Consider the following 16,022-nt stretch of genomic DNA (forward strand, 5'->3'; position numbering starts at 1 on the left):
GAGCTGAGAGAAGTTGTGTTTTGTGGAAAGCATGCAAATCTATAAATGAAGACTTCTGCAGTCAAAACAATATTGATTTAATATCTGCAAGCCATTTTGATAGGCTTATAACAACCAAATCTCTTTAATAAACCTTGTAAGTTGGGTTCTTGCTTACTTGCAATAAAATTCTCAACATCAGCCTGCCAGGTTGTAAGCTAGGTGAGAGATGGACTTTCCCACCTCCACTTTCTATCACATAACCAGCTGTAGATCATAAGCAACTCTTGTAACCCTTACTGAAATGATGGTAGTAACTCTGAATAACTACATTCTCAGTGTAATGCTTATATACCCTACTTTTGTCCTCACACTGTTAAGTACTAGTTGCACTAATCACATTCTCAACCTTATTCCCCCACTCCCAAACAAGCCTTCAATTACCCTTATCCCAAATTCCACCAAATCCCTCAATGTACACACTTCCACCTTATATTGACCCCTAAGTGTTCACAGATCTACAGTATTCTGACCATTGGTAAGCTTTTAACAACTTTCACCACCATGTCTTTCCTTGCTTCTGCTTCTACTTTCAGGAGACATTGAACCCAACATTGGACTTGTCTCATGACTCCTCCGCCGCCAAGTGCATGTCTACACATATGCAGCACAGCAGTAGCCAACAGCATGAAAAAATAGGTTTTATCAGGTGACATATGAACAAACATGTGAACTCTGCTCATGCACCTAGACCTTGCTGGACCTTTAGTGAAACCTTGTTAACACCTTACTCATAACCTATTTGCTTCCACTTCCCAAATTTTATTTGCATTCATATGGACATGCCAAATTTATGTATAGGTGGTATCAGCCATCTTGTCTTCAAATTTTATTTATATTCCATGTTGTCATCACATCAGCAGAGTCTGACGAATTATCTCCCAATGGGCTCATGGATACTTCTTGTACACTGCTCTTCTACCTGATTCCACCTTTGTAGCATTACCAACTGACCTCTCCAAGCAGCGTAATGCTAACTTACTTAGGTCATTGTAGACAAGATATCCTCAGCCACCCAACACACTTGATTTATCTTTTTTATGAACCTACTAGACCAAATCATCTAAGTAATAACCACTTGCTCTTAAATCTTAAATCTAGTAGACGAGATATCCTCAGCCACCCAACACACTTGATTTATCTTTTTTATGAGCCTACTAGACCAAATCATCTAAGTAATAACCACTTCCTCTTAAATCTTAAATCTAGTAGGCGAGATATCCTCAGCCACCCAACACACTTGATTTATCTTTTTTTATGAGCCTACTAGACCAAATCATCTAAGTAATAACCACTTGCTCTTAGATCTTAAATCTAGTAATTTCAGATGAGCCAAATACAATATATTAACTTTCCATACCTTTACCAAAATTAATGACTTTTTCTCCTTAACAAAACTAGTGACTGGTTCTCCATACCTTTCTGACAGTCCAACTGAAATACTTGACACTACTGATTTACAACCCAGTCAGGAATAAATTTCCTGAACACGTATACAATCTCACAAAATTAATTACTTGGCACTGATTGGCCCAAAATGTATCTTACTAGGACCCTGACATAACATGTCCTGTACTTGCAAATATATTCTTAACCTTCAAATTAAATATTTCTTCCAATTTTGTGCTATAGGAAAGCAACAATCGAAAGATGGATGATAGCATCAGTCTTTACAATTCAAGAAACCTGCAGACAAAGCCAGGGAAAATAGAAACTAAAATAAACTTCATTATATCTACTTTAGAATGTATGCCTAAAACATCCATCAGAGGACAAAAGCTCAATTTCTATACATAGACAGGTGTGAGGACTATAGAACAGATATGTGGCCAAGCCAGGTATGGAAGTAGTACATAAAGAAAGCTGGCAGTGGAATGCAGAAGGACAGGAAGTCATCAAAAGAAAGAAGGAGTGGAGAAAAGCATGGCAGATAGAAAAAAATAAAAACAGATCAGGCAAAGAAGGAATACAAATTACAAGCTACTAATGAGGCTGAGAGAGCAGTTGCAATGAACGAGGCATGAGAGGCACCCTACCAGGTTCTGGAAAGTGACTCAGTAGATTTCACAAAGATACTCTATCAGGTTTCAAGGCAAAGACAAAAAGAGAAAGAAGATGGTCATCAGATAGTCTTCATTAGGGATGCTAGCAGCAACATGCTCACCAGTCCACAGAACAACAAAAACAGATGGAAGGAGTACTTCCAGCAACTTATGAGACAAGAAAACCCCATAGAAGTTGTACTAACCCAGATAAAGCCTACAATGACAGAAGAAGAGGAGCCTACCCTGAAAGAAGAGGAAGAAGAAGAAGAAGAAGAAGAAGAAGAAGAAGAAGAAGAAGAAGAAGAAGAAGAAGAAGAAGAAAGAACAACATTTAGGAAAATGAAATCAGGGAAAGCTGCAGGCTCAGATGATATCACAGCAGATATGATTAAGATGTTGGTTGAGTTGGGGAGAAATGGATCCAGTAGGTGTTTATAATAGTATGAACAGATAGGTACATACTAGATAACTGGTGAACAAGACCACTAGTGCCAGTGTGCAAGACCAAAGGGGACATTCACAACTGTGAGCAGTATAGAGGTATCAAACTCCTATCACACTACATGACAGTTCTGGAGAGCGTGAGTGATAAATGAAAATGCAGACTAATAGAAAGTAAGATGGGAGATGAGTAATTCAGATTTAGATTAGGGTGCACAACCAACCCAGTGTTTGCAGTGAGACAAATAGCTGAGACAAAGCTAGAGATGAGAAAAGAGTTTAAGTCGGAATGTTGGGCATTCATGGACTTGGAGAGAGCATATGACAAAAGTTCCAAGAAAGCTGATTTGGTCAATCCTGTGATGGCTTGAACTCCAAGAAGCATTGGAAGAATTAGTGCAGGCTATGTACAAGGACCTAATAACACAAGTATGAACAGTGTTCAGAATCACAGAGGGTCCCAGTGAGAGTGGGTGTGTATCAGGGACTGCTAGTCATACTGGTGATGGACTACATTAGGAAATAGGTTTGTGGGGAAATAAAGCTGTTGTATGCAAATGATGTGACATTATTTTCAGGCTAAACTTCAGCAGATGATAGTGGAATGGAATGCAAAACTGAAGGCATACAGGATAAAACGGAGTACACATAAAGCAGTTATGATGGCAACAAATGGGGAAAATGAGAGGAAGCTGAGAAGTGACACAGAAGGGAATATAGTGGAACAGGTTAGCAGCCTCAAATATCTGGAAGGGGCGATTGAGGAGAAGAGAAGTCTGATGGTGGAGGTCAAAGCTAGAATCAGAGTGGCTGCAGCCAACTGGTTCAGAGTGTCTGATGTAGTGTGTGACAGAAGAATGCCAAAGAAGCTGAAAAGTAAGGTGTACTAAACAGTGGTGTGACTAGTAATACTGTATGGTACAGAAACCCGGGCAGTGAAAGCAGAGCAATAGAGAACACTAGAGATGATGCAAATGAAGTGTGTGAAATGGGTGGTAGAATGCACACTGTGGGACAAATTAAAAAATGAGATCATCAGAGCATAAGTCCAAGTAGCTCCAATTGCAGACTCGGTCAAAGAGAACAGATTACAATGGTTTGGACACATGCAGAAAATCAGAAGACAATCTGGTGAACAAGATTTGAGACAGACAAGAATAAGGCAAGATGAACCAAGGGTGTCCAGAAAAGAGAAGGATTGTTGGAGAGAAGACCTGTAACTGTCAGGCATAACTGTCAAGGAAGGTAGGAGAGTGGCATTGAATTGAGAGACATGGTGACAGTTGATGCAATACCCTCCCTCTATGTAGAAAAAATGGGAAAAATGGAGGTTGATCATAATGATCAGTAATATAGCTATGGTAGGGCAAGAGAGGCAATTGCCCTGAGGGTAAAGTGTTGGGGGTCTGATCAGTGGATCCTGATGGCTAATGCAATACCGTTTTTTAAAAGATAGCATTGTATTTGCGGTCAAACCTTGGAACGCTAGCTCTCCATGTGCTTTCTAAACTGTAGCAACTGCTTCCTACATTGTTGTAAACAGTTTATTACAGTTTAAAAGTGAAAACAAAATATCTCTCTCTCTCTCTTTTCTTTTTTTTTTTTTGTAACTGACACCTGAGCACTCAGTGCAGGCAGGCTATAAACTGTAGCAACTGTTTGACATATTTGTAGGACACAGTTTGCTACAGTTGATAACAATATTTTTTTTAAAACTAAAACACGGGTACTGTAGAACTCTATGCCCATAGAACATAAACTGTAGCATGCAGTTTACTACAGGTTAAAAGAAGAAATTATTGTTATATATATTTTTAATAAAACATGTTCAAGGAGGGTCAGGGGCAGGTACAGAAATCGAACCTGAATCGCTGGGCTTGATGGATGGTGTGTGTGTGTGTGTGTGTGTGTGTGTGTGTGTGTGTGTGTGTGTGTGTGTGTGTGTGTGTGTGTGTGTGTGTGTGTGTGTGTGTGTGTGTGTGTGTGTGTGTGTGTGTGTGTGTATGTATACTGTGCATCTGGCCACCTGGTTGGTGTACCAGTAGGAGGAATGCCCCCCCCCTTTTTTTTTTGCTCTTCAGTGTAAGAGCTGGTGGGGGGTGGATCTGTATTAAGGCAATCACTACAGTGCAGTGGATGAGTTAAGCCAGGTACACTTCAAATAATGTTGATGAATCCCACCTTCTAACAAATCCTAAAGAACTGTGTTCAAAAGTAAACAACATTGCTGGTAGGCACAAATTCAGATTTCTGTGATGAAGTTCGTTTCTGGCTGAGATTATATATGAATGTATTCTGCTTTCTCTGCCAGCACTGTGTTGAAGGATAAAAGTTTGGTTGGTGACTCAGTGTCTGAGTACCTGGCATGCCCATCTTGAGAGGGAGGGTGTGCACTTGTATGCACTTAATGGTAGATGTCTATGTGAGGCTACAAGTATCCAGGGGGACATTGTCACAGGTAGGTAGGGGCAATAACTGAGTTATAGTAGAGGTAGAATGCTATGCCAGCATGCACAACTGCATGTATGTCCATGAATGTTGTGGGTACATGCAAGGGACAGATAACATAAGTCATAAAGAAAAACCCAATGTGCCCCTCAACAATATGATGCCTTATCTGGTTCCTCAGTCTCCTCACTGGCCATGCATGTGGGTAGCCTGGGAAGGCTAAGTTGGGTCCGATATGCTTGGTGAATGATGAGATGACTAAGTAGTGAGCCAGTGGTCAGCTGTGAGGAACTAAAAAGCCTTCCCCCCAAAATATTGTCCTTCATTTAAAATATCTATCTTTCCACCTCTCCACTGATCCCTGCCTTCATCCCTCTCTTCTACCTCAAAACAATCTCACTGAAAGAAATGGAAAAAAAAAATGACTGCATTACAAAATATCCAATAACAGCACCAGCTTGTCTTCTGTTCCCTTTATTTATTAAACTCTGCAAAGACTAAACCCTTAACCTTTTCTTCTCCCTCTTAAATCTTTCTCTCAATAGCCACTGTTGCCCCTCTTCCTAAAAAGAATCCTTCTTAATGCCACTGTTGACCATGGGCTCATGTTTTACTTAGTGCGCCTGCTACACTTCTGGAAAATCTATTTACAAACATAGCTTAGAATACCTAACATAGTTCAATCTACTTCCTAGATTCTATGTACTGTCATGGCTCTCTTTGCACTTTCAGACTTAGTCCTCACAACTGTAACTCAGGACCACTCATGGTGCCTTATATTTGAATTAATTAAAACATTTACTCTATTTAACCATAATCTACTCCTTAGATCTCTCTCTTGTTCTTCTTTTGGATCTTCAGCAATTAATTGGTTCTAAAGCTACTCCACAAAGTGCTATTTTAAATCAGTCATGTATCCTATCTGGTGGCCCACAGGAGTAGTTCTTAGCCTCCCTTTTTTCAGTATCTTTAACAGTCCCCCCCTATGATCTTCACATCTCCAATATTATTTTATATATAGATGATCTTTTCATATTTAGTCAAAACAGACCTTCTCCAAGATTTACATGCATTCCTCAGCTAGAGCTATACAACATAACATGTTTATAAGTGGAATAAAACTAAGATATTTTGCAGCATTCCTAAACTCAGTTCTGTTTCTGTCTCTTCTCCCTCTCACCTCCCTCCCTATCTTTCTAAAATAAACATATTGATACTGCTTGATGCCTTCATATACCTCAGTCTCCACCTTGACCTCTAACTCTCAAAGGTAAGGCACATAAAGCAGGTCAAAAGTAAAAGAAATGTTATCCTAATTCTGTTGCAAATTAACCTGTTTTTCTTCTCCCAAAGCATGTAAAACTACAGGCAAAACATTTCTTCAAAACCCACTGCAATGTGACCTGCCTGTTTTCACTTACACATCTGCAAAGTAGCTAAAAGAACTTCATGTTGGATAGCTTACTGGCTTAAAGATAGGACCGAGGAAGTTAGGATAGGGAAATCTACCTCTACAAAAAGGCCAGTCACTAGTGGAGTCTCCCAAGGCTCATTGCTGGGGTTGCTCTTTTTTGGCATCTACGTCTCTGAAGTCAAGGCCAAGGTCAAAGGCTACTGGCTAACCAAGTTTGCAGATGATAACTGCAAACTAAGAAAAGTAAAAAAAAAAATAAAATCACCCAATGGCACAAATACCCTCCAAGAAGGCCTGACATAGAGCAATACCTAGTGCCAGAGCCATGGTTTAAAAGTAACTGCCAAGAAATTCAAAATAGTATCCTTTGGAAAGACCACTAAAATTGAAAATTCCTACCTTGATAATATAATATAAGAGTAGACCTAGTGGTCAGGGATTTGGGAATGCATGTAAACAATAGCAAGGCCTTAGATGACCATGTCCTACAGTAATAAGGAAATTGTTCTATGTTGCGGGACTTATAAGCAAGGATAGAGCATCTATGTTCAAGGATGTCATTGTTCTTCTGTATTTAGCCCTCATCAGACCAGTCTTCGAGTACAACACCCTTTCAGTATGCACCTGACCAGGCATATGCAGCAACTGGAGCATCCATAGAGGTTCCTCTCAAAATGAATATAGGGCATAAACAACATGTCCTAGGCAGACTGCCTCATGCCCTATCTTTGTACTCAGTCTCCTGGCTAACAAAGCATCTACTGACTCTGCTCTGATAGATATGTTGCACATCTGCAAAACAAAAAGCATCAAAATGACCTGCTCTAGGGACTAAACTTTGTCTGCAACACAAATAGGACATGTTGGAGGGACAGTTATGCATCTCAGAGACTACCCCTTCTCTGTAACAGCCAGCTTTCCATCCTTGTGAAGCAAGAGTTCTTTCCTAACCCATTTCAAGTGTTACTTGGACCAGATGATAGGGAATCAGAAATTTCCCCCCAGTTTGGCACCTATTTCTGTGTTAGACAGAAGCAGCCTTTAACTGTTTAACCACCCTTGCTTAAGCCTACTATATGCAACCCTTAAAGTAACCCTTGGGCATCAGACCTTGTTAGGTACATTTGGGAAGCATGGCCAGGCTTGAAAAAGCTCTTTGAGGTCTTTAGTCTAGCAATCACCTATGATCATATGTTCTCTCCATTTGAATCTGTAGTTATGTGCCTTTCACCCAAATATGTGTGCTGTTCTCTCCCTCTTTTGTGTTGCATGGCTGTCAGTTAAAGAATACTGTGATTTCAATCATTATCATTCACAAAATGATTATCTTCGTTTCACCCCAGCTAGCCTTTCAGTTCTACCCTTGGCTTTTACCCTGTAATCTTACATCACAAACCAATGTAGTCCCCTTACTTTTCAGACTGTTTAACTGACATTCTTTTTTTTTCTGTCCAACCTGTCTTAATTCTCAGCACTAAACTATGTGATGAACTGCTTCCTGAGATAAAAAAAAAACACTGTGATCCTATAATAATTCTGCAGTAAGCTTAAATATTTCTAAAAGTCACTCACATTCCTCCTAATTTTTCCTAATTTTTCTCCTTCCTGTTCAGCTTGCACCTTCTACAGCTTCCTTGCAACATACATTTTATGGCTTATTTTCTGTGTATAATTACTGTTAGTGTTTCAGTGCAGTACTTCCATACTTCTATTTCCATTCTCTCATCAGTCTACATAATCTCAAAGCTCTGTTCAGTGCACACCCTTACAGTGATGTATGATTTCCTACTTTGCTCAATCACATATCTTTACAGTAAATGTTACAGTGTGCTCTATTTTTTCTTGTCTTGTATATAACTGTATTACTGAAGATGTATTACCAATTAATAACCCGCGCAAGTAAATTCCTTTGCTGGTGTAAATACTAGTCATGTTCCTCTGCTGTACTACCTTTCTGTACACTGCCTTAGCCATTTAGCACTTTTACTTTTATAACTATTTATTTCTGAATTGCAAATACCACTGCTGTTCAAGATGCTACCAACTTCTAACCACAGTTTCATGTGAATATACACCTTGAAAACCTTTTGCTGTCCTGTTTGTGACAGCAGTTTGTACATCTCAACCTTTTACATCTTTTTTTATCTTAAATATTGTAACACTTCGTTACTGTTTCATTTGTTGACTTTGCATTTGTTTCATATATAATACCATGCTGTGCTTGAAATTAGTCATTTTTATGATGAGCCCACCACTCCAGTTATCAAGGAAATAACATAAATACCTTAGCAATGAATATCAATAAACATAATTATAACAGTATCAAAAGCGGGATAAATGCCCACATAGTTGAAGCAATGCCACTAGTAAGTTAACTATATCAATATGACATTGCAGGAAATACAGTGAGGGCTAATTCTAACATGCTGCAACAATTGTATCTCCTTTTAACATATTGATTTATCACATAAAAAAACACATGGAACATAGAGGATATGGTGCTCAGTTTTACTCTGGTGACACATCCATACATTCAACATTACCAAAAATAATGGTGACATCAAAATGTGGTAAAGTATGTTACTGAAGATTTAATAAGAAATAATACAAGAATCATTTCAACCGTACCAACTCATTTTGAAATTCATTTGTATCAAAGTATAATTAGGAAATGGAAAATTGTTAAGTTTAGAAACAAGACATATTACCTACTTTTCATTCAATAAAAATAATGACATGTAACGAGTTTCTAACATTCAGAGGACTGACATTTGTTTCACAATCACCTTATAGTAAATTGCATAACTGCCTTGTACCTGACACAAAATTATATTTGTGATGAAAGGAAGGACATTACAGTTGAGTCATGTCCAAGTAGTTTTAGAAACAACTCTGAGGCATGTGACACATCTGTGGCTTTATAGTTATTTCCTTTCCAGATGAAAGACAATGAATGTAGACAAAGTCATTCCAAATATTGTACCTTCTTGTATTAGTCTGGCATGCAGATGCTATTTTCTGGCATCATTTCTTATGTGCTCAGGTAAATGTTAACTTATAATTAAATTATTCTGGTTTGCAAGAGATTACTTTTTTGTGGCTCTTTGCATATGTGTTGCTACTACTTGACTAAGAAGTCCTACATAAACTGGTCTGGTTGGTTTTCCGTTAGGTGAAGGATTTTGAGAGTATTGTGAATCACTTCAATGTTATAGATGGGAAAATGTGCAGAAGAACTGGTAGTAGGTTTAAAGTATTTCTTGCAATCTGGGTAGCAGTTTATCCATAACATTTTTTCAGAAATTCTTTGGATATGTGTAGTATTCCTTCTTACTGTGCTTTAAGGTCTATGATGCTTTTTTGAGGGATGAGGTTTCTACATGAAGATTTTACAGCATGCTTTTTATTTATTTATTTATTTATTTATTTATTGTATTAGCATCATCAAAGATGAGTGTTCTAGATTTATTTTTTTCAGTTTCTCAGGTGATAAGATTTGTAACTTGCCTTTCTTGACTGAAATATCTGAGTTAATATTGCTTATGGTCTTGTTAATGGCAGTCTGCACTACTTTTAGGAGTTTATTTGAAAGCTGTGTAACTATTCTGCGTGATTGCTGCTGTCACTGTGACACCTTGTAACTCTTTATTTTGTTCTGTGATATCCAGCAAAATGTCCTACTTTAGTATTATTTCTTGTGGTTTGACCACCTATCTTTTCATTTCTGCACCTTTTGGATTGGCAAATGTTTTTTGCCTTGTGGCATAGAGGGCAGTGCTGTTGCCTCACAGCAAGAGGTTCCCTGGTTCAATTCTCAGCTAGGGTGCCTCATGAGTGGGGCTTGCAGGTCCTCCCTGTGTCCATGTGGGTTTTCTCTAGGTGCTTTGGTTTCCTTCCACATTTCAAAGACCACTATAATGGACATACGCAGCTGGTAAATTGTTCATCTCTCAGGCCCCTGCTTATAAATGTTTCACCTCTCAAACTTCTGCTTACACTTATTAAGGGTACTAGAGATTGTTACAGGTTTGGGATGCATGGCTAGGTGTAAAGATGCCCTATGGAGTAGGTAGATTGGAGACTCTAAATTGGCCATAGTTGTGAGTGCATAAGTGCTTGTGGTATGGAAGAGTTACAGTGGCAGGATAGTCACCAGGCAGTGAGAGCATTGGCTCTAGGTGATGGTCATTGCAGGTATGACACCCTGACCCCATCTACAATATAGAAGAAATGTGGTTTATGCTAATGATTCTTGTGTTTAGGAGTAAACTTCTGGAATGTTTTTAGATTTGGGTGCCTGTCTCTGTTAGGTTTCGTTCTTCACTTTATTTATTTCTAGAGGACTTTTTTCTGCCCAAATGAGTTTCAAATCAGAATGCCCTCTTCCTGTAATAATTCAGTCAGGTGTGGGCAGCAGAAGAACAGTGAAGTTGATTTTCATTTTTAAGCTCCCAATTACAGATTTGTTGCTATTCATATAAGTCCTGTACAGGTGTAACATGATGAATGTACATTGCAAATGCTTATTTGTGGGCAGATGTGCTGGGCATTCTCCACTGAGTGTAGATGCACAACCATGGGCTGGGTTGTACCCTGAATAACAGATGTCTTGTTACATGGTAGCTATAGCAATCGCATTTGGCCATCTATTCAATTGCATACTAATACATTTACTTGACCTGAGAAGGAGGCAATAACCTAATCTATTCTACCCTTTGAGAACATTTTGTATTCTACCACCCTTATATCCTAGTGTTATCCTTATAATTTCTGCACCTGTTACATACATTCTTGAATGCCTCTATGGATTCACTCATTACTAAATATTGTGATTGTCTTTCTGCTTTTTTATCTGAGAAGAAGTACATTTAAAGTTCAAATGAGTAAATGATTCCTACAGTTGTCTGTATGTGCCCTTTCCTATCTGTGTATCAGTTGTTCTGCATGTTTCCTCTCCTTCCTGTGTTGCTCATGTTCTGCATGTTTACTATCCTTCTTATGTACCTCTTGTTCTGCATATGCTCTCTCATTTCTGTGTACCTCTTGTTCTGCATGTTCCCTCTCCTTCCTGTGTACCTCTTGTTCTGCATGTGCCCTCTCCTTCCTGTGTACCTCTTGTTCTGCATGTGCCCTCTCCTTCTTATGTACCTCTTGTTCTACATGTGCCCTCTCCTTTCTGTGTACCTCTTGTTCTGCATGTGCCCTCTCCTTCCTGTGTACCTCTTGTTCTGCATGTGCCCTCTCCTTTCTGTGTACCTCTTGTCTGCATGTGCCCTCTCCTTCCTGTGTTCCTCTTGTTCTGCATGATCCCTCACCTTCCTGTATATCTCTTGTTCTGCATGTGCCCTCTCCGTCCTAAGTACCCCTTCCTTTGCATGAGAATTTTCCTTTTTATGTACCCCATTGTTTTGCATGTGCTCTCTCCTTTCTGTGTACCTCTTGTTCTGCATGTGCTCTCTCCTTCCTGTGTACCTCTTGTTCTGCATGTGCCCTCTCCTTCCTGTGTACCTCTTGTTCTGCATGCACCCTCTCCTTCTTATGTAACTCTATTCTACATGAACCTTCCCCTTCCTGTGTACCTCATGTTCTGCATGTTTCCTCTCCTTCTCATGTACCTCTTGTTCTGCATATGCACTCTCATTTCTGTATAATTCTTGTTCTGCATGTCCCCACTCCTTCCTGTGTACCTCTTGTTCTGCATGTGCCCTCTCCTTCCTGTGTACCTCTTGTTCTGCATGTGCCCTCTCCTTCTTATGTACCTCTTGTTCTACATGTGCCCTCTCCTTTCTGTGTACCTCTTGTTCTGCATGTGCCCTCTCCTTCCTGTGTGCTTCTTGTTCTACATGATCCCTCACCTTCCTGTATATCTCTTATTCTGCATGTGCCCTCTCCTTCCTAAGTACCCCTTCCTTTGCATGTGCACTCTCCTTCTTATGTACCCATTTTTCTGCATGTGCTCTCTCATTTCTGTGTACCCCTTGTTCTACATGTTCCCTTTCCTTCCTGTTTACCTCTTGTTCTGCATGTGCCCTCTCCTTCCTGTGTACCTCTTGTTCTGCATGTGCCCTCTCCTTCTTATGTAACTCTTTTCTACATGAGTCCTCCCCTTCCTGTGTACCTCTTGATCTGCATGTTACCTCTCCTTCCTGTGTACCTCTTGTTCTGCATGTGCCTTCTCCTTCTTATGGATGGCTTGTTCTGCATGTACCCTCACCTTCCTGTGTAGCTCTTGATCTGAATGTGCCCTCTCCTTCCTGTGTACCTCTTGTTCTGCATGTGCCCTCTCCTTCTTATGTACCTCTTGTTCTACATGTGCCCTCTCCTTTCTGTGTACCTCTTGTTCTGCATGTGCCCTCTCCTTCTTATATACTTTTTGTTCTGCATGTGCCCTTTCCTTCTTATATGCCTCTTGTTTGGCAAATGCCATCTCCTTCCTGAGTACCTCTTGTTCTGCTTGTGCACTCTCCTTCTTATGTACCCATTGTTCTGCATGTGCTCTCTCCTTTCTGTGTATCTCTTGTTTTGCATGTGCCCTTTTCTTCCTGTGCACCTCATGTTCTATATGTGCCCTCTCCTTCTTGTGTAGTTGCTCTACATGTGCCCTCTCCTTTCTGTCTACCTTTTGTTCTGCATGTACTGTCTCCTTTATGTGTACCTCTTGTTCTGCATGTGCCTTCTCCTTCCAATGTACCTCTTGTTCTGCATGTGCCCTCCCCTTCTTATGTAGCTCTTGTTACTAGGAACCAAATGTATACTCCAAAACAAGTATGTTGGATGCGAGTTCCAGTCTTCCAAGGAAACACTCACAGCTAAACCAACCTCCGCTGAACTGAATTAGAAATTAAAGTCAGAAGACCTCCAAATATTCCACAATTTATTGTATAATTCCACAAGATGAGGAACCGCCGTAAACAGCTCCACTGATACACCACAAATACAAACAGTACGATCTACCTAGGTTTCGTCCGTAGACTTCTTCAGAATAATACACTACATCCTCTTGCCACTTAAATATCCACCTTGAAACCAATTAATCAATAAAACAACGTGTCTTTGTTAAAGGGACTGTTTTTTTAAAAAAATAGTAATACATTTATAATAAAATATACTTGTAGTCACATTGCTAAGTAAATTACCCTAAAATTCATTGTAAATTTTAAATTTTAAATTTAAACGGGCATGAAATAAAATATAAAGTGTGATAAAAAATTAAGAATATAAAAATATGTAAATATGGAGTATGTATATAAACAGAAGAGCTGTTGTAGTTATTTGATAAAATTTAGACTGTGTAGGACTTCACAAAAATGTAAACCCAATTGTGGGCGTACCGTAATATTGTCAGTGTGTGTGGTAAAATTGTTGTGAATATTAAATGTATGTGTGTGATATTTATCCCAATATGTATGAATAATATACAAATTAAATAGTATGTAATGAGTACAATCTTGATAGATCGTGTAGTTCCAAATTTATTTTAATAACTAAAAACTAAAAATAAAAACTATTAGTTAAAAAATAAAATAAAAAATAAAAAATAAAAAATAAAAAATAGTAATATTAATGAACAATGAACAATAAATGTATGTATATATGTGTAATAAAATATGTGATATATAATGAATGTTTAATAAGTATATATGAATAATAAATGAATAATAAATATTTCATTTGTAAATGCTAAATATTTGAATGTTTAAATATAAAAACGAGTTATATAAAATAACTTGTATAAAAAAGTATAAGGTAATTGATAAATTTGTATATGATTACAATGTATATAAGTAAAAAAATAATGTAAAATTGTGTTTGAATAAACCTCGTTGTTAACAGTATATAAGTCAACGCCCCTTAATGTTTTTAAGTTTTAATAGGGGCTTGATACTACAACATTCATTCAATCCAGGTGAATTGTAGGCATTTAAACATATTTGTCATTTTAATTCACTCACGTCTAAATCCAAGTCAATTATTTTTCCTTGTGTGTCATTCGTGACTTGATTAATTATACAAAATTTAAATTCATGATCCCTATTGTCTATTTTGTGCCTTGCCAAGGCATTTGTGGGTCTAAGATGTTTGATGTCCAACAGATGCTCTTTTATTCTGTCCCTGAAATGTCTGCTGGTCTTGCCCACATAAAATCCTTTGCAATTTTGACATAAAGCCAAATAAACCACATTGGTTGTGTAGCAATTGTAATGCCCAGATAAACTAATGTGGGTCCCATTTACTATAATTTTATCCCCAGTGGTCATTATATGTTGACATGTCAAACATCTACCACATTTGTAATTTCCTTTGGGCCTATTTGTATAAATATTTCTGTCACTATATTCAAATATATTTTTTAAGGACGCATCTTTCCTATATACATATTGAATTTTACCTTTAAATAATCGTGCCATATCGTTATTTAACCTAAAAGTCTCCCAATTGTTGTTTAAAATATTTTGTATTTGATAAATATTGTCATTATAAGTTATAATATATAACAATTTAGTTTTAACTTGATTTTGATTTTCATTCCTCATTACTTCTATGTCGTCATTTGTTAAACCATCAGTATTCAATATGGCCTTATATATACCTAATGATCTTTTTCGGGTGACTTCCTCAAACACATCAGAGCATAATTCAATAGGATAACCTCTATTAGTAAATAGGGTCATCATAAAGGACATTTCGTCCTGAAATTCCCCATCATTACTGACCATTCGGGCCGCCCTGAACATCTGTCCTTTAATGATAGCTTTCTTCTGATGGTCAGGGTGCCAGCTATTATATTGCAAATAGGAATTTGAAAACGTGGGTTTTCTGTAGATGTTAGATTTTAACAACCCATCATTCTTATTTAAAGTCAACTTAACATCCAGATAGGTGATTGATTCAGAATTGATTTCATGTGTGAAATTTAGAAACCAAATATTGTTGTTGATGTATTCCAAAAATCTTTTTAATCCACAATCATCACCTTCCCATATAAAACAAATGTCATCCAAAAAACTTATTTTTATAAAAATTATGTAGCTCTTGTTCTGCATGTTCTGTCTCATTCTTATGAACCTCTTGTTCTGCATTTGACCTCTTGACCTCTCCTTTCTGTGTACCTCTTGTTTTGCATGTGACCTCTCCTTTCTGTGTACCTCTTCTCTGCATGTGCTCTCTACTTCTTATGTAGCTGTTGTTCTGCATGTGCCCTCTCCTTTATGTGTACCTCTTGTTTGGCATGTGCCCTTTCCTTTCTGTGTACCTCTTTTCTGCATATGCCCTCTCCTTTTTATGTACCTCTTGTTGTACATGTGCCCACTGCTTTCTGTGTACCTCTTGTTCTGCATGTGCCCTCTCCTTCCTGTGTACCTCTTGTTCTGCATGTGTCCTCCTTCTTATGTACCTCTTGTTCTGCATGTGCCCTCTCCTTCCTGTGTACTTCTTGTTCTGCATGTTCCTTCTCCTTCCTGTGTTCCTCTTGTTCTGCATGTTCCCTCTCTTCTTATGTACCACTTGTTCTGCATGTGACCTCTCCTTCCTGTGTAACTCTTGTTCTGCATGTGCCCTCTCCTTCCTATGTACCTCTTGTTCTGCATGTGCCCTCTCCTACTCTATGCCTCTTGTTCAGCCCCCCCTGACCTCTT

The sequence above is a fragment of the Protopterus annectens genome, chromosome 1.part1, assembly GCF_019279795.1.
Source record: "Protopterus annectens isolate FY-2018-M chromosome 1.part1, PAN1.0, whole genome shotgun sequence".
Classification (NCBI taxonomy): domain Eukaryota; kingdom Metazoa; phylum Chordata; order Ceratodontiformes; family Protopteridae; genus Protopterus; species Protopterus annectens.